General features: G+C 42.6%; 1 protein-coding gene across 1 annotated transcript in view; it reads left to right on the forward strand.

The window, feature by feature from the left end:
• LOC126092242 (dipeptidase 1-like) overlaps positions 1–18680 on the forward strand; it is a 704929-nt gene that overhangs the window by 621880 nt on the left and 64369 nt on the right. The window lies entirely within an intron of this gene.

Genomic DNA, 18680 nt, shown 5'->3' on the forward strand with positions numbered 1-18680 from the left:
CGTGCTTGGGTAGCTCAGATGGTAGAGCAGTTGCCCACGAAGGGCAAAGGTCCCGATTTCGAGTCTCCGTCCAGCACACAGTTTTAATCTGCCAGTAAGTTTCAACGTATGACTGTGCACTGAGGTGTCATGTTTGCGTTGTATGAGACAAGGGAGAGGGTAAAACGCAAAGCCAGGACATTGCTTATTCCTCTCGAATAGCAGCAACGGGGCCGTCGAGAATGAAGCTGAGAGAATTTAACTAAGGTGTCCATCTGACGGATTGATTTCCGCCAACAGTGTCACATGCCCTCAGTCCGTGATTCATTGCAGAGAAGTTTGGAATTTAATCCGGAGCATGGCGGAAATTCAAGTGATCAGGAACTTTACGCCACTTTACGCTCCTATCTCGCCTACCAAATTGCGGCGAAATTTTCATTCATCAGCTGCTTCGATCCGATTGCCTAGGACTAGAGATACGATGAACAGTCGTGCGTTTGAGACATAGGTTACGGATACTTAAAGAGATTTGGTTTGAAAACCGCCGGTCGGTGTGGCCGAGCGGATCTAGGCGCTTCAGTCTGGACCGCGCGACCGCTACGGACGTGGGTTCGAATCCTGCCTCGGGCATGGATGTGTGTGATGTCCTTAGGTTAGTTAGGTTTAAGTAGTTCTAAGTTCTAGGGGACTGACCTAAGACGTTAAGTCCCATAGTGCTCGGAGCCATTTGAAACTTTTTTTTGTTTTGAAAACCAAATTTAGTTTCCTAGAAATATTACAGGCAAGTTTACCTCTTATTTATTTATTCCCCGCTTAATCCGTTCATTTTCTTCGACTGTCCCAAGTATAAATGTCATTCACTGGTTCTCATTAGTAACTTGTTTTATTTTCTGTTTGATTGTTGTTTACAAAAGGTTTTAGTCATTATAACTGCATTTTACGTCTACTATGAAAAGTAATCGACTGAGGTCTTCCAATCGTTTAAGAATGAAGTTTATCTTCAGCAGAGGCAAGTGGAGCTAAACGACGCCAATTCCTATACATTTCATTGACAATTTTTTTTTTTTCGTTTTCCTAGTTTAGTGGCCTATGCCGTTAGTTTTGGTAATCGGAAGATGGCACTATATTCAATGTCAATCAACAGTTATCTGATTCTTACATCTGTGATTGTAAATTGCGCAAGTAATCATATACGAGATGGGAGACACATTAATTTCAGTGCAATTGTCTTTACAACTTTTGGCTTTAGTAACTTTAAAGCTATAGCGGACAGTAACAACTCCGCCTCCGTAGCTCAACGGTCAGCATAGATGGCACCCATGAGGATGACCAGGGTTCGATTTCCAGTACTGTCAAGGATTTTTGCTTGGTGGGACAGCTGGTACGGGCTGCACTCAGTCTCTAGATGCCAACTGAGCAGCTACTTTAGAGAGAAGTAATGTCTCCACGATCTGTAATGTCTGCAAAACAGCCGAGAGAGCGGTGCAGGGACCAAATGCCCCTTCATACCGCATCGACATGACGCCGCAAGGCGGGGGATGACACACCAGCCGGTAGACATCCTATAGGCCATAACGGCGTGGTGAAGTGTTCGTTAAGTAATAGCAACTGATTGTTTCAAAATGAGGCCAGGTAACTCATAAGAATCTTTGACTTTTTCAAAATGTGACCAGATAACTCACAAGAATCTTTGACTTACCTTGTCCTATGTCGAAAACCACTTGTTATTATCTAGCATATTATTAAAGTTACTAAAGTCGAAATGTGTCAAATATTTTATGTACTCCCCGCTGTTTTGCTTTTACAGGCCATAATGTTATTTCCTATTGAAGAAGTAATCATGGGCAATAACTGCATAAGGAAAGTAATTGAAGGTCATCGCAATTAAGAGACAGGAGTATCTTTAGACAGATAGCAGCGCTTTATTCCACTTTCGAAACACTTGCTTGTAGAGTATTACGTGGAACTCTGAATTCAAATGCTTCAAATGATTCTGAGTTCTATGGGACTTAACATCTGAGGTCATCAGTTCCCTAGAACGTAGAACTACTTAAACCTAACTAACCTAAGGTCATCACACACATCCATGCCCGAGGCAGGATTCGAACCTACGACCCTAGCACTTGCACGGTTCCGGACAGAAGCGCCTAGAATCGCTGGCCCACCGCGGCCGGCGAACTCTGTATTCCTCGGATGCCTTCAGGTAACTCATCTTGCCTCCTAAAATATCCTTAACGGCGTTATTCACACTTTCCACACTTCATGATTGTTGTTCGGTTGTTCTCGCACATTTTCCCACATCACCAATGAATCCGAAAAAAATTAATGAATAGGATTATTTTAGTTGTGTAGTACAAATCTCAACTAAGGAAAATAAAAAGGACGTTATTCGTTGGTTGAATATGTCACAATCTACTTGATTTTTCTATTTCTTCACGGATAAATCTGAATAAGAAATGAGACAATATTCCACCTGCGGACTATCAAATAATTGTTGTAAGCAGCTTCACATTTTTCCCTTGATTTGACCTTTTTTTTAAAAAAAAAAGAAGATATCTATTTTGGTCCATTTCAATAAATACACATTTCTTCATTCTTTACGAACCAACAGAGCGTAATACAACTACATATTTTCTGGTCATATACTAACGAACTTTTGCCATTTTTGACCTTCCCATAGAAAAATAAAATAAGTAAAAATTATAACATAAAAGTTAGAGTGTAGTTTATTTCCTTTCCCTGCTCCGAACGGATGAAAATATAAGGAAATGCTTTACTTGTAAGCTGTGCAAATTATGGAATGTATTCGGTTAAAATGGCACACTGATTTTTTCCAACCACGCAGTATCCTATGAGGGCACTCTGCATTATAAAGTACATATTCGCGCCAGTACCGACCGTTCCAAGGTTATGAAACATGATAAAAGGCTGAAAATAATTTGTTGTTACCATCAAATTACCTTTTCCCGTTCTTCATTATAAGTAGGCACGAACAGCACTTACATTGGACAGAAACAATTCAGTATAACTTGCTATTTATTAGTTTTGAAGCACACAAGCCATTAAGCTAAGCACAAAAAACATCTGTTTACTTAATACTGAGGTTACCAATGGGACCATGATGATGATGATGATAATGTTTAGTTTGTGGGGCGCTCAATTGCGCGATCATCAGCGCCCGTACCAAGTTCCAGTTTTTACGTAGTCCAATTTTTCACGCAGTCCAATCGAAGCACTGTCGCAAATACTGATGATAATGATGAAACGATGAGGACAACACAAACATCCAGTTCCCGGGCAGAGAAACGTCCCATCTCGGTCGGGAATCGAATCCGGGACCCTGTGCTCCAGCAGCAGCAACTCTAGCCACTAGACCACGAGCTGCGGACCAAAGGAAGGATGCGGTAGCGTACAACCAACTGTAGATAGCAGCAACTACTGGAGGAACAGGGACGATATCCCATTTTATTAAACTACCCAGTTTTGGAAAACTCTCCCCTAAACATTTGACAAATGAATTAAAGTTCTTCCCTATAAAATATCGCAATATAAAGCTGTAAAATGTCGGCAGCTTATAGTCCATTGGTCAACGTCACTACCTGTAGACTGTGGAGACCCGGGTTCGATTCCCGGCCGGACTGGAGGGTTTCTTCTCTTGGGGACTGGGCGTTTGTGTTGTCCCTATAATTCCATCTTCATCTACAAGCAAGTCGCCACAGTGGTGTCAAATGAAAACACTTGCAGATGGTGACCCAACAACCCGAGACTGGATTTCATGGCCAGTTTCAAATATTCAGTGTTTGTAATTTAGTTTGTGGGTGAGTAGTGTATTTGTTGTTACTGAAATAACAGCTACTTAGCCTCCAGTAACAAAGCGTGTTATTTGCATAATTTGTTGACAAAAAACGTGAAATTGTAAATAAATTATGAAGCTCTAGAGCATTTAAACACTCTGTCACTGTATCGAGGAAGCTGGTTTGTTATCGGCACTGGCTGCGACAGTTCCGTCCCCCTGTTTCCCGAAGCGCGTTCTACCGCACGACCGCCCCCACCCCTGGCACAGAGCGCAACTTGGGCCATTCACCAGCGGCCAAGTTCACATAACTCCCAGGCGCGGCGGCTGGCGAGCGCCCTGCGTGTGCTCAAGGCTAACTAAGCGTCTTTGACCGGTCCATGGCTGCCGATTACTTGCTCTCACTGCGCCGTAATTGTGTGGTGCTAATAGGTCCTGCACAGGAGGCCAACAAAGGCACTGAGGGGATATTCCATGTAAACGGAAACCGGAGTAGAAATTTTGAAATGCAATAGATTTCGTCTTCCTGTCCATCATAACAAAAGCCGAAACGTATAATTTTTTAAATTTTACAGTACTTCACAGCGTAATAATGTACAATTTATGTATGTATTGAAAAACAACTGATAAAGATTCATTCAAGTAAAATGGAGAAACATGAATGAATTTTAGTGTATGATATTTTGATACAAGTTAGGTTTCTAAGCTCTTTTATTGTTTCCAGTGAATTATTTAAACAGCACCCAACAACTGAAAATAATTTTCGGAAACATTTTTTACACTTTATAAATAAAAGAATTAAATATATTACAATACACGGTTAATGTTATGTACGTAACAAATCACATGAAAAACTTTTCCACAACCACTGCTTTATATTTAGTGAAACGAAAATTGTTATGCTTTCTTAATTAGCTATGAGGGATACAATTCTAGCGCATACATGTTTTAAAAAATATCACAGTTGCTAGAATAATGTTACAGACCTGAAACTTCTTTTGTAGGGTATTATTTTTATATTTTTGACACAGTCACATTTTTATGATAAAATCATTAGAGGCTTCGGCTTGCAAATACAATATTCAGATGCTAGGGCGGTATTTCACGAACAAGTGCCGCTCCATAGCATCTGAAGATGGTCTTTGAAGGCCGAAAGCAGCTATGATTGTATCGTAAAAAAGTAACAGTAAAAATGTAAAAATTATACCTTACAGTAAGTCAATCACCGTTAACACAAACGGAAAATCGTAGTTTCTTACCTAATGTAACGTTTTCTATCTAGTGTAACATTTTCAAAAAGATACAGTGTGTATGTTGGGAAATTTTGTATTGAAATGTTACGTACACTGGATCATGTTAATTTGTTGACGAGGTAATTTTCTATCAACAGGCTGCAGCGTCTTTTTAGGCTATTGTAAAGACGTGTGTAGCTGTTTGTTTCTATATACAATTTACAATTACGTTGAGTAACAGATTATAAAAATTGTTTTGCTCTTTAATGCACACTAGAAAATTGCGCTTATATACTACTGCGATTTCAGTTTAAGAGGGCGTGTCAAAAAGTAATGCCTCCGAATTTCTTCTGTGAAGACTGTCAGAGCCTTTTAAATAAATAAAACAAACGTTAGTAACATTCTACATTTTCATTCTTCACGCGCACATATTGTAGTCCTCTGCCACTAGCGAGCTCTAAATTGTAGCGAGTAACATGTGGTGTGCAAGGTATTTACGTTGGTGCATGAGGAACAGCCTACTGTAACCGAAGCCGACCGCGGTTGCCAAGCGGTTCTAGGCGCTTCAGACCGGAACCGCCCCACTGCGACGGTCGCAGGTTCTAGTTCTGCCTCGGGCATGGATGTGTGTGATATCCCTAGGTTACTTAGGTTTAAGTAGTTCTAAGTTCTAGGGGACTGATAACCTCAGATGTTAAGTCCCATAGTGTTCATTGCCATTTGAACCAATCGTACTGTAACCGAGTTTCGAGTTCGAAGCGTTCGTTCACACATGGAGGGCTCGACCACAGATGGGAGCTAGTTATTTTCTTCTCTAAGTTGCTTGAGGATGTAGATTGAAAGTCCTACTGTTTACATTACGAAGACCTAAAACCGAATGTTTGCTCTAAGACCGTCTCAGACTCGTCTGCTCTACTGTCAGACGTGGCAATCGCTCCACAATGAGCGTTGATATTCCGAATTACGCCGAATGAAAAAATGCGAACAACGTTAAAGAGTCTCCTACTGTTTTCTGTTATGGTGTACCTCAGCCAACAGCTCAGGGGCGGGCATCTAGCGCCAGGAGATTTCTCCTGCCCCGTGACATGATTCTGAATTGGAGAAATGGGAAGCTCTGCACGTAGGTACAGCAGAAAAGCGGGCACACTGCCGAAATTTACAGAGTGAGCCAGTCAGGAGGTGGTGTTCTGAAGTTTGAACTAGACATATTTCTGAGTAGTCGTAACTAAAATTCACGCGCCCAGAGAAAAACACACCTGGCTAGACATCCCTTATCTGGCTAAAAGAGATTTTGTGAGAAAATCCAGGTTTACTTCGAGAAAGGAATGAGTGTTCCTCATCCCTTCTGCAGAGTGGACTGGGGAAACGATAATGGCAACCTGCGATCCGCGGACTGGGCTACACTTTTATGGCGGCAATTTCCTCTGATAACAGAGGATCTATTCTATCGGGTCCATGTTGTGAGACTTCCAGTCTTCTGAACCACGACAAACTACATACGAATGGTAGAATTGAAGGAGAAAAGAGCCACTAGCTCTGAAATATGATAGCAGTTAATTTCATCGAAAACTGTCCAAGTTACATTAACTGAAGGTTGCTATACTCTATAAGAGGTGTTTGTGGTGAAAGAGTGTGTTGGGTATATGTATGTTGAACACGCTACCTGCTAGACCACGAGCTGCGAAAAGCAAAAACTGAACGACTACTTTCTTCAACAAGGAGCGGAACTAAATTTGTTATTTATGGGATTAAATTATGATTACTTATAAGTTACTTCTAAAATAATGACAGGCTTATTAAGTATTAATATAACTACCCAGGACTAATCATTTTTTTCTGTTGCCATAGACAAAATTTTTATTTTACTTTTGCTAACATATTTACTTGGCTGCATTGTCATTAAAAAATGCTTTTCGTTGCTTTTCATGGCAAAGCATAATGTCAGTCGTGACAGGCACAATGTTTCTAATTCATCTGTCATTTTCAGCTCTTTAAAGAGCAGAGCTCGTGGTTTTTAAAGGCTTGAAAATGATAGCAAACCTGATTTGCATTCTCATAGTGACGCTACGCATATACAACTTAAGTGAAATTTGAATACACACCCCCTTTTGGATGTAGAAACACTCCTACCAACTCCTTTTTGGTGTTGCAATTTTTTTTTACCGTTGGTGTATTACTATTACTTATTTCCAATTATAAAAGCACTATATTACCAAGGCAACACGGTTTTGCCACGCCGACGACCCGATGAAGTTTCTCGGATAGCTCACTAAACATCTAAAGATTAATCTTTGCATCAAAATTCACATTATTGAACAGAACACGCTAATGAAAAGTTAGCGGGCAGGCTTTGTTCCAGAATTTTCCATTGACATTTTACTGTAAAAAAACTGACTAAAAACAAAAAGAAAAGTACTGAGAAAAGAAGGAGACGACGAAACTTCGTGGATTGAGAAGGTACGTGATTTTATTTTGGTTATTACAAAATAAAGTTAAATGAATTAGGCAGTATTAGCACACTGACCAGAATGTTGATGCACCCCGTCTGCCCTGGATGCACGCACTGATTCGGTTGGGGGGGTGTCATGAAGCGGTTGTACCGTCTCCTGAGGCAATGTGGGAAACAATTGTTGTAACTGGCCCTTTATATCACGTATACTGTGTAACGTCACCACCCTCTTTTAACGCAATGTTGAATCATTAATACTGAAATAAGTTTAAATTTGGGCGGCTGGTCACAATTGCACAATTCGCACGCTGAAACAGTGACACACTGCAGAGAGAGGTAGGAACGGAACAATTTAAATAAGCTGTTTTTACAGTACTCATCTATTGTTGTTCCTCTTCGTAGTTGTCGAGAGTCGTAGGCCTGTAGTCCACGTCCACGGCAGATTCTGAAATGCAACTTTGTGTACTGGCCTAGAAGGTGCCCAGCTTCATTTTCTTGCATTACTTGGGCACTGGTGGATTTTCCGTTGATAAATAGGTGTATTTTTAGTCATATCACTTCACAATACAACGAAGACCAACCTCCATGCTAACTCAACTCGTATGTAGCTCGTACTCCCAACTCGTACTAAAAGTCGTACTAAACAAGAACAAAGGTCTATCTCACACAACATAAAGCAAACATAGCGCTATTGTATCTTTGGAACCATACGTTGCAAAACTAAAGTGGAAATAAATCTTTATCATCAGTAATAATCATAGTAATTAGATAAAGTGTTTACATATGTTGACGTTTACACATTTTCCTATAATTATATGGTACTGGTTTTCTGGATTTTTAGTTTTCAGCTTGCGAGTCGGTCATTTCATATGGTCCAAGACCAGTTAGTACATTTATCTCATCTTACCCAGTTTTATTACAACTGGCAATGGGACACATTTGACGCCAGACCTGGTCCCACATATGTTCTATCTAGGACAGATCTGGTGATATCCCTAGCCCAGAGAGTTCCTCAGCTTTTACAGATAGTTCACATAGAGCCTGCCATGTGTGGGGAGGCACTGACCTATTGGAAAATAGGGAATGTAAGATGCCCGTAACGTACCGTTGTGATTTCAGTGTTCCCTCAATTGCTACCAACCACAATCGGAAATCAGAAACGAAAATTACCATGCCATAATGTCAGGACTAACACCGTCGTGCGTCTCCAAAACATTGGATGGATGTTGCCTTTCCCAGGGTTACCTTCAAACTCGCTGGCGATGGGGTAGCTCAGTACCTCTATTCATTGTCAAAGAAAACGCACAGCTAATTCTTCTCGATCACGGGACCGCTCCTAACACAGCCCTTTCTATTGTGGTATTAGCGGCAACCTACGCGTGGGATGGTAATTTCCTGGTCCGGTTGCTTTAGTCTCCGACCAATGGTGCGGGATGACACAGGATGTTTCAAGGGCTCCATTACTTGTTCTCTGACGGCAGACGCAAATGTGACGGGATTACAATCCGCTTGTTTCGCAGTATGGCGATCATCCCCCTTAGGTACTGATTACGCTGTCTCAGAAGAGTACGCGGCGTCTCCTTGTGCTTCAGTGATCACTCAACATGTGACGCTGTTTACATGCCCTACCAGGCCTGATAACAACACTAAACATGAACAACACCAGTGCACCTGCTGCCCGTACTACCTGTCACAGAGAAGCACAGCTCTAATCATTTACATACGCACCGAAGGTGCGTATTTGTACGAAGTAACGTTGGCATCCGACAACGTCTTTTGAGTTCTTCACATTTTTGTCAATCAGTGTAACTTAAGAAGTAGTCTAGTAACACAACCGGATTCACAACCGAAAACACGTAGCGATTATACTCAATATTAATCAGTTGTCTCTATGACACAAAACGTTTACCCACACTGGCACGTAACAGAGCTAACAGCCGAATCAAAAATTATTACTTTTCGGGATTGAATCCGTTGCGATGTTCAGATGTGGACTTGAAAGCTGTGTTCCGCAAAAACCATCGTAATGTGTTTCCTATATTTTCATTTACTAGTTATTCTTCTTCCCCCCTGCTTCTTGCTAGGGTCTTTGTCTTGTAGTTATGGTTTTAAATTATAATTTCACCCGTAGTAGAGTCAGCTAATGCATGATTTGGTCATATTCTCGCCTCCATCGTAAAGGAGAAACTCGTGTGCGCCACGTGTCTATGAATTGGGTAATTATCGTTCTGAGCGTATGACTGTATATTGCGTATGATGCCCTCTAGGGTTAACATGGAAGATAAGCCAAAACTACGGGGGGAACACCTAAAAATGACGTCCTGGCTAATCAGAGATCGAAATAAATAGTCGTCAATCTGCTGGTTCGAATCGAATCTGAGTCACCTCACAACAGGTGTTTACATTCCATTAACAATTCTTCTCATTTTGTGCAGTAGTCAACTACACTCAGGTGACGAAGGTCGTGGGATACTCCTAATTTCGTGTCGGACCCCCGTTTTCCCTGCACAGTGCAGTAACTGGACGTGGCATGGTCTCAGCAAGTCGTTAGAAGTCCCATGTAGAAATATCGAGCTATGCTGGCTCGATAGTCATCCTTAAACGCGGAAGGGTTGCCGGACCAAGATTTTGTGCACGAACCGACCTGTCGGGTATGTCCCATATATGTTCGATGGAACCCATGTCAGGTGATCTCGGGGGCCAAATCATTCGCTCGAATTGCCCAGAATGTTCTTCAAACCAATAGCGAGCAATATAAATTCCATCGGAGTTTGGCGTCGTGAAGTCCATGAATGGCTGCAAATGTTCAATGATCGTTCCGGGTGGACCAAAGTACCTAGTCCGTCTCGTGTAAACAGTGCCCACACCAAATGGAGCCACCAGCAGCTTTCACAATGCTTTGTTGACAACTTGCGTACGTGAGTTCGTGGGGTCTGCGCCACACTCAAACCCTACCACCACCTTTCACCAACTGAAATCGTGTCTCATGTGACCAGGCCACGGTTTTCCAATCATCTAGGGTCCAACCGATGTGCTCACGAGTCCAGGAGAGGCACTGCAGGCGATACCGTGCTATTAGCAAAGGCAGCTGAGTTGGTCGCCTGCTGGAATAGCCCATGAACACCAAATTTTGCGGCACTTTCCTAATGAAACGTACGTCCCACATTGATTTCTAAAGTTATTTGACGCAGTACTGCTTGCCTGTTGGTACAGACAGCTCTACGCACACTTCGCTGTTCTCGATTATTAAGTCAAGGGCACCCTCGTCTGCATTGTTCGTGGTGAGAAATGCCTGATATTTGGCATTCTCGGTACACTTTTGACACTGTGGAGCTCAGAGTAATGAATTCCCGAACGATTTCCGAAATGTAATGTCCCACGCGTCTAGCTATAACGACTATTCCACGTTCAAAGTCTGTTAATTCCCGTCGAGCGGCCATAATCACGTCGGACACCTTTTCTCGTGTATGAGCAAAATACAAATGTCAGCTCCGTCAAAGCACTGCCCTTTTATACCTCGTGTACGCGATACTAACACTGTCTGTGTATGTAAATATCACGATCCCATGAATTTTGTCACCTTAGTGTGTTTTGTAATGGTTGTTACACAAAAAGTTATTTTTGTTCATTTAAGAAAATAGTCCACTTATTGCAAACACCTTACAGATGATGTTAGGATATTGAGAAGAGCACCACACTGAGTGCACCATAAAATGTAGGACTGTTGCACGTGATCCACTTTTCATCTTTAAGTGCAACGTAGTCCTCAAAGTTACGATATTAAGGAATTAGTGGGGACCCGTTTTGTCAGATACCCATAGTCTCTGATTTGTTGACAAATCATTAATTGCTTCAGAGCTGCGTCAAGTTGTAGCCGTCTGTGTGGGGAACACTTGTAATGCAGAAGACGCTGGACCACAGGGTTTCGGTGGATACAACGCCCTCCGGCACATGGACGGCAGCCGTGGGACCCGTTCATACAGGCGTGCCTAAGAGCCAGCACGGGTAGCCTCGGCCTAAATATGAAAGAACGGCCCCAGGGGTCGTGTTTGCCAATTACCAGAGTGGGTCTCGTATCCCCGGAGGCCACGTGCGGAGTAACCTGGGCTGGACGCAAATTACGGCTGTCAGCGCGACCACTCCATTCCCCAATCGATACCAGGCGCCCCTGCGATCTGGTCTCTGCTTGCTGCCTACCATACATCTGAGATTACGGGACGCCATGGGGAGTCGCGTAGCCATCTCTCTAATTGGCAGCCACAATTAGTAGGCGCACCGGAAAACGGCGATGTTTATGTGCCTCCTCATCTACTTACTAGCCATTAAAGGAACAGACTGAGGTCCTGTGGCTACTTGTGTGGTAATGTAACATATATCCTCTGAGGGAATGAATTTACTTTGCTTACAGTTATCGCTACTACTTGAGCTTCATTTATAGTTGATTATAAATATCAGTGTTGCAAGCCCCGACTAATAATGTAGATTCCCAAAAACACAACTCCCTTGGAAATACTTATTTTGTAGTTGGTTATTGTCCAGTGTTGGAGGCCCACGGTTCTGCTGTACAGGGTGGTCAGGAACAGTCTGAAGAGGCTATGTGGGTGTTGCACGGTAGGACGTGCTGATAAATAATTCATAAGAAAATATTCGATAGGTTGCGCAATTTCCGAGTTAATGGGCATTGAAGTTAGCCAATCAGGACGTTCCGCGCACAGATTGAAGCGGCCCACCATATACAATTAGTGTCAGTTGTTCTCATATCGCCGGACACTGTGGCCGAGCGGTTCTAGGCGCTTCAGTCCGGAACCGCGGGCCCGCTACGGTCGCAGGTTCGAATCCTGCCTCGGACATGGATGTGTGTGATGGCCTTAGGTTAGTTAGGTTTAAGTACTTCTAAGCCTACTGGACTGATGAACTCAAACGTTAAGTCCCATAGCGCTTAGAGCCATTTGAACCGTTCTCATAGCGTAAAGAATAGCGACAGCTCAGCCTTTGGTTCGGGTACGACTCCCACTACTGTCCCGTCTCGTAGTTTTGAATTGCTCACATGTTCTGCTTCAGGAAACCAGTCGAAGATCTTGAATCTGCACGAGCATCGGCCTGATAGGCCAATTTCATTGCTAGTTAACTCCGGCGAAATATATCGAATTTTTTTCTTCACAGATATTTCTTAGTGCAATCTACCACGCAAACCCTTACAAGCTAACCATCCCGTATATTTATAAATAAAAAAAATAAAAAAAAAAAAAAAATAAACTTCAAATGGTGTTTGTTTATTACCGTTTAGAACACAGACAATAACAGCAGAAAAACGGACTGAAATGTCTTGCGGCTACATTGTTGCCACCTTCACCCTAAGTGAAAACAATACATCGCCGTCTTGAAAGTTGTACGCCTGCAGTTGCCAAAGAACGGTGAATACGGATCTGCCTCGTTCAAACGCGGCTTCTGCTTCTGTTTAAGTACCTTCTTACGATATACCCAAGCCCAACGTCAGAATTAAGACGTGTCTTGTGAATCGACTTAATTTTAATATCATTTTAAGCTATAGTGATGATCAGTTACACAAATAATTTAATGCACACAAATTGCACTGTGAGCCCTCATAAATAAACGGTTCAATACACACCTAAATCGTGCTGATAATACATGATTCGATCGGATTGAGACGGAGTGCAACTGCAAAAAATCACTAGAATATATCAAAACATAGGGTGTCCCTGAAAAAATGATCAGTCTACATCTACATCTACATAGATACTCCGCAAGCCACCATATGGTCCATGATGGAGTGTACGTTGTACCACCACCAGTCAGTTTCTTTCCTGTTCCACTCTCAAACACAGCGAGGGAAAAACGTCCATGTATATGCCTCCATTCGAGCAGTAATTTCTCTAATTTTGTCTTCGTGGTCTTAACGTCATATGTAGTTGAGGTCACTATAATCATTCTGCAATTAGTTTCCTATGCTGGTTCTCGAAATTTATCAGTAGTGCCTCGCGGAAAGATCTTCTTCCCTCCAGGGATAATCATTTCAGTTCCCCAAGCATCGCTGTAATACGTAATACATAAAATAATATAATTAAAATAAGTATTCAAAAAATAAAAGTTAAAATATCTTTTTATTCGGTGGTACGTCAGGAACTATCACTCGAACCAAAAAGGTCTATACGCACGGGGTCTATAATGCAGTCCTTAAGAGACATGGACACTTCTTCATTCTCGATAGTAAGTAACAAATCGCTTCTGCTTCAACCTCCTTGCTTTCCGTATTTAGACACGTAGTGTTATGTATCAAAAGAAACAAAAAAGTCGAATAAACGTAGGCTCTAAAGTGAATGCGTTAAGAGGCACGAGCAATTCTTCATCTTCGTTACTGTACAAGTGCTGATAATTTTTAAAATATACGCTTTATGGCCGATCATTACTAGAAAAATTCTCTTGCTTTGGTTTGTACTACCTCCTCCCAAAAATTCTGGAAATCAAAGAGTTTGCAGTAAAAGAGATTTGTTTCACAGCATCTAACATGAAGCACTCATAATACTTTTAAGGTATGCATTGTTGATTCCATGTTTACCAGACTTTTTGCTTCGGATAATCGTTCCTGTCTACCGCTGAATATTGGCCATTCCTCCTGAGACAACCTGTATAAACCGAAAAATTTTTATCGTGCTGTATATCAAACGATTCACTTTCGTCATAGTATTGTGAAACTGAAATTGCGTTTCGTTTTGGTAAAGTGTTACGAAAGTTATTGATGCATGTTTATAATTAACTGGTAGCAGTTAACACACTTTCTTTCGTAACACTAGTTATCAGATGAGGATAATCTCTAAAAGAGAAACCAAGTACGAAAGTTTTAATCAGACGAAGAGAGTTGATTAAATATATCACGATATGGATGTGGACGATTAATTTCAATCAATTCTATGTTATACCCGACAGTATCTATGATGTTAAAACAGAAGAAACTTATACTATGTAGAATTTCAATTATGACGAACAAAGCGGTTTTCTTTAATTTCGTCCATAGCAGTGCACAAGTAGAAGCAAGTGGCTTATTTAGCGTTCTTATAAGTGCAGTAGGCAAGTTGAAAATTTGTTTGAGTGTTCTTAGCGCACTTGTTTAGTTAAATCCGTCAAATCATTGTGTAGTTTCGTAATTAGCAGGGGCAGATTTGCATTTTAATATCTGTGATGTGCAAAGTCACGTAGTCGTCTGTCATTTGTTTATTTCTTTCTAATAGTCTTTGTACATTACTGACAGTACAGTTAGCCTTCTGCCACTGAGCAGTGTGTCAGCAGTGCGCAAGTAGCAGCATTACTGCATTTACTAGGCAGTCTTGTATTTTAATAACCGTTTAAATTTTGTCTCGAATAGTTTGTGCTCTCTGTAGATTAGTTCAAAACTTCTTTGCATAACAGTATTTAGCATGGATAGGGACTGCGACTGCTGTGTTCAGATGAGGGGTAAGTTGGCATCCCTTCACTCCCAGCTTCAGGCAGTGTTGCCTTCGGTCACACAGCTTAAGCCTGTAGCCAATGGGCATCACTGGGGGGCCGGGATAATGCCCACATTGAGGCTGACAACTCACCCATAGTAGAGTGGGAGGTCTTCTCGAGGTGTGGCAGGGGGTGAAAGACATTCCGGAGGGCTGAACGGAAGGCCTCTCCAGTTTGTCTGACGAACCGGTTTCAGACTCTGTCTCCGGCTGATACCGATCTTTGGCTGGGCATGGCTGCTTGTCCTGTTCCACATGTTGCCCCTCAGTCTGCAAGATCCAGGCGGTAGCAGAGGGTGGGCTTACTGGTAGTTGGGAACTCCGTGTCAGGCGCGTTATGGGGCCCCTTAGGGATATGGCTGCACTCCGTGTGCATACCAGCAGGAGTCATTTCAGATGTAGAAAGGTCCTTCCGGATACCATGAAGGTTACAGGGTGCACCCATCTGCAGGTGGTCGCTCACGTCGGCACCAATGATGTGTGTCGCTATGGATCGGAGGAAATCCTCTCTGGCTTCCGGTGGCTACCTGATTTGGTGACGACTGCCAGTCTCGCTAGCGGGATGAAAGCAGAGCTCACCTTCTGCAGCATCGTCGACAGGACTGACTGTGGACCTTTGGTACAGAGTCGAGAGGAGGGTCTGAATCAGAGGCTGAGACAGTTCTGCGACCATGTGGGCTGCAGATTTCTCGACTTGCGCCATAGGGTGATGCGGGTTTCGTGTTCCGCTGAATACGTAAGGAGTCCACTACACACAGCATGCGGCTAAATGGGTAGCAGGGGTTGTGTGGGGCGGACTGGGCGGTTTTTCAGGTTAGATGGCCTCTGGCAAGTACAGAAAGGCAACAGCCTCAAAGGGTGCGGGGAAAAGTCAGGACATACGGGGACCAAGCAGCAATCGGTATTGTAATTGTAAACTGTCGAAGCTGTGTTGGTAAATTACCGAAACGTCAAGCGCTGATAGAAAGCACCAAAGCTGAAATCGTTATAAGATTGGAAAGCTGGCTGAAGCCAGAGATAAATTCTGCCGAAATTTTTGCAAGGGCACAGACGATGCTTAGAAAGGATAGATTGCATACAACCGGTGGTGGCCTGTTTGTCGCTGTTAGTAGTAGTTTATCCTGTAGTGTGCTGGCCGGGGTGGCCTAGCGGTTCTAGACGCTACAGTCTGGAACCGCAGGACCGCTCCAGTCGCAGGTTCGAATCCTGCCTCGGGCATAGATGTGTGTGATGTCCTTAGGTTAGTTAGGTTTAAGTAGTTCTAGGATCTAGGGGGCTGATGACCTCAGAAGTTAAGTCCCATAGTGCTCAGAGACATTTTAACCATTTTTTTTATCCTGTAGTGAATTATTATGGGTGGAGGTTATACTCAACAACCGAGCTAGGTTAATAATTGGCTCCTTTTACCGACCTCCCGACTCAGCAGCATTAGTGGCAGAACATCTGAGAGAAAATCTGGAATACATTTCACATAAATTTCCTCACCATGTTATAGTCTTAGGAGGAGATTTCAATTTACCAGATATTGACTGGGACATTCAGATGTTTAAGACGGGTGGTAGGGACAGAGCATCGAGTGACATTATACTGAGTCCACTATCCGAAAATTACCTCGAGCAATTAAACAGAGAACCGACTCGTGGAGATAACATCTTGGACCTACTGATAACAAACAAACCCGAACTTTCCGACTCTGTAAGTGGAAAACAGGGAATCAGTGATCATAAGGCCATTGCAGTATCCCTGAATATGGAAGTAAATTGGAATATAAAAAAAGGGAGGAAGGTTTATCTGTTTAGCAAGAGTAATAGGAAGCAGATTTCAGACTACCTAACAGATCAAGAGCAAAATTTCTGCCTCGGACAATGTTGAGTGTTTATGGAAAAAGTTCTAGACAATCGTAAAATGCTTTTTAGACAGGTGCGTGCCGAGTAAAACTGTGAGTGACGGGAAAAACCCACCGTGGTTCAAAAATGGTTCAAATGGCTCTGAGCACTATGCAACTTAACTTCTGAGGTCATCAGTCGCCTAGAACTTAGAACTAATTAAACCTAACTAACCTAAAGACATCACAAACATCCATGCCCGAGGCAGGATTCGATCCAGCGACCGTAGCGGTAGCCCGGCTCCAGACTGTAGCGCCTAGAACCGTACGGCCACTGCGGCCGGCCCACCGTGGTTCAACAACAAAGTTAGGAAACTACTGCAAAAGCAAAGAGAGCTTCACTGCAAATATAAACGCAGCCAAAACCTCTCAGACAAACAGAAGCTAAACGGTGTCAAAGTTGGCGTAAGGAGAGCTATGCGTGAAGCGTTCAGTGAACTCGAAAGTAAAATTCTATGTACCAATTTGACAGAAAATCCTAGGAAGTTCTGGTCTTACGTTAAATCAGTAAGTGGATCGCCGGCCGCGGTGGCCGAGCGGTTCTAGGCGCTACGGTCTGGAACTGCGCGACCGCATTGGTCGCAGGTTTAATTCCTGCCTCGGGCGTGGGTGTGTGTGATGTCCTTAGGTTTCTTAGGTTTAAGTAGTTCTATGTTCTAGGGGACTGATGACCTCAGAAATTATGTCCAATAGTGCTCAGAGCCATTTTAGTCAGTTCATCGAAACAGCATATCCGACACTCTATGATGATAATAGCATTGAAACATAGGATGACACCCGTAAAGCTGAAATACTAAACACCTTTTTAAAGCTGTTTCACAGAGGAAGACCGCACTGCAGTTAAATCTCTAAATCACCGCACGAACTAAAAAATGGCTGACATCGAAATAAGTGTCCAAGGAATAGAAAAGGAACTGAAAACACTCAACAGATGAAAGTTCACTGGACCTGACGGGATGCCTATTCGATTTTACACAGAGTGCGCGGAAGAACTTGCCCCCCTTCTAACAGAGGAACAGAAGGTTCCAAATGATTGGAAAAGAGCACAGGTAGTTCCAGTTTTCAAGAATGGTCGTCGAGAAGATGCGCAAAACTATAGGCTTATATCCCTGACATCGATCTGTTGTAGAATTTTAGAACATATTTTTTGCTCGCGTATCATGTCATTTCTGGAAACCCAGAATCTACTCTGTAGGATCAACATGGATATCGGGAACAGCGATCGTGTGAGACCCAACTCGCTTTATTTGTTCATAAGACCCAGAAAATATTAGATACAGGCTCCCAGGTAGATGCCATTTTCCATTACTTCCGGCAGGCGTTCGATATAGTTCCGCACTGTCGCCTGATAAACAAAGTAAGAGCCTACGGAATATCAGACCAGCTGTGTGGCTGGATTGAAGAGTTTTTACCAAACAGAACACAGCATGTTGTTATCAATGGAGAGACGTCTACAGACGTTAAAGTAACCTCTGGCGTGCCACAGGGGTGTGTTATGGGACCATTGCTTTTTACAATATATATATATATATATATATATATATATATATATATATATATATATATATATAGTAGTAGATAGTGTCGGAAGTTCCATGCGGCTTTTCGCGGAGGGTGCTGTACTATACAGAGAAGTTGCAGCATTAGAAAATCGTAGCGAAATGCGGGAAGATCTGCAGCGGATAGGCACTTGGTGCATTAAGTGGCAACTAACCCTTAACATACAGAAATGTAATGTATTGCGAATACTTAGAAAGAAGGATCCTTTACAGTATGATTATATGATAGCGGAACAAACACTGGTAGCAGTTACTTCTGTAAAATATCTGGGAGTATGCGT

The sequence above is a fragment of the Schistocerca cancellata genome, chromosome 7 (genome assembly GCF_023864275.1).
Source record: "Schistocerca cancellata isolate TAMUIC-IGC-003103 chromosome 7, iqSchCanc2.1, whole genome shotgun sequence".
Classification (NCBI taxonomy): Eukaryota; Metazoa; Arthropoda; class Insecta; order Orthoptera; family Acrididae; genus Schistocerca; species Schistocerca cancellata.